Raw genomic sequence first — 2078 nt, 5'->3', positions numbered from 1 at the left:
GGGATTCGTGAGTAGAGCTCTAAAGCTGAATGAAAAGTCTGATTTCCACGGATTGGCCTACGATCTGTGACTCCATCCCATGATTCATGAGTGAGAGTCATGAGCCATGTTCTGAATATTGATCAAGAGTTTGAGTTCTATAAGAGAGACCTACGACTCATGGCTCTGGTTTACGACTTCAGTCTATGAGTCATATAACGCTGCCGATCTAATTCTCCTATACAATTTAGGATAAGGATAATTTTGTATCTATTATGATCCTATTGTGTTTTCTTATTTTTTTTACATATTTTTACACTATTTTGAGGTTGTGAGACACATTACTGATCTTGAAACTATTGATATTGGTTTTTAGGGTTTTTATTCAATTTTAGATTTCACAGTTTTTATCTTATTCTTGTAAATGCACAATTATGCTTTCAGATATGAATTCTTCTTGCATGCTTATGATCGAGAGTAACTAAATCCCATAACTAGGGTTGTGGTAACCATGATGAATTAACAAAACAAGATTAAGTATGAAGTCATTCTAGATCGATGCGCTTACATGTATTGGTATTTCCTTTGATTTGATTTCTTTCTTAATAGTTGAAAACGTTAGGAACTTGCTTGTATTCTAGACTTGCTCGAGAGAGTGGTAGAGATTAGAAAAAAGAGAAAACAATAGAAATTTAACGCTATCAACCTACATCAAATTAAATTGAGCCTTAATTAGGATAGTTAATCTGCGATCAAAGAAAAAGGGTTAGTAATGCGATGTTTTGAGTCTGAGAGGAAATAAGTGAAATTTATTTAACTAAGATCAAGATATAGTTAGATGATACATATCTTGTTAGATTTTTTATGTAAGGCATCAGTATGGTCTACTAGAACAAATGGTATATGGAGTTATTAAATCACGGAGAACACAATCCTAGTGCGCAACTCTTATTGATCACAATCCAATCAATTAGTAATTATTACTTTTACAATTTACTTTTACAAAACCCTCTTTTTATTTACTTAATTCCCAATTACATTGACAAACTCTTGACAAAATTTCGACCTATTCCCCGTGGGATCGACCCCAACCTTGTTGGATTCTATATTTGATTCAACAATCACTTTATACTTTTGAGAGGTGTAATTTGGGTGACATCAAATTTTGGCTCCGTTTCTAAAAAATATGGTTATCAAGTAATAGATTGAGTTTGTTGAAGATGTTGGTTTTGTTTGTTAATTTTTTCTTTTTCTACTATTTCTAGGTCACACGTCGGTGTATGCCCATTACTCAGAGTCAAGGCAATTTCTTGATTCTATTTGATCTTGATCTTGAGAGAACTCTGAGACAAAATCAAAAGATAGAGAGAGAAGGAGTTCATGATCAAAAAGCCCTGCATGGAGGGGTTTATGATGTCCCAGCTTCATTGAGTCGGCCGCTTCAACATGATGTTCTAGAAACTCTAAAGCAAGTTATTACTCACTTAATGGCTGAGAAAGCTGCTAAGCAAGCAACTGCCCAATGAGCAGCTAAGGAAAAAAGGGCTAGTTAGGAAGAGAAAGATCATTTAGCTGCACTTGAAAGGGAAAAAATGAGAAAAAATAGAGGAAAACAACCCATCCAACAATATCTACTAATGTATGATGATTCAGAAGAAGATTTAGGGTATGTTAAGCCAAATGAAATGGGTGTAGTCATTCCTCCTAAATTTCCCCAAGGTACTAAGTTTGTATTATGAGTTCGATGATCCAATTGCTGAATTTGAAGGGTATGTTTTTTGGCCTACCTACTTATGATGAAAACATGCATATTATGAATTTTATGGGAATTTGCACTTCATACAATCTGACTGGGGTGAGTCAGGAAGCTATACGACTGAGGTTATTCTCATTCTCTTTGATGGAGGAGGAGACTTTATATTAGGTAACCTACTTCCTAGATCTATCATCATTTGGAATGAGTTGAGGACTCAGTCATTAGGCCAATTTTCCCACCCTCTAGAATGCTGCAATTAAAAGATGAGATCTAAATTTTAGACAGTTGCATTCAAAGGTACTATATCAGACATGGTTGAGGTTCAAGAAGAAGCAGTTGAATG

Source organism: Capsicum annuum, chromosome 8 (genome assembly GCF_002878395.1).
Source record: "Capsicum annuum cultivar UCD-10X-F1 chromosome 8, UCD10Xv1.1, whole genome shotgun sequence".
NCBI lineage: Eukaryota > Viridiplantae > Streptophyta > Magnoliopsida > Solanales > Solanaceae > Capsicum > Capsicum annuum.
This window is presented reverse-complemented; position numbering follows the sequence as displayed.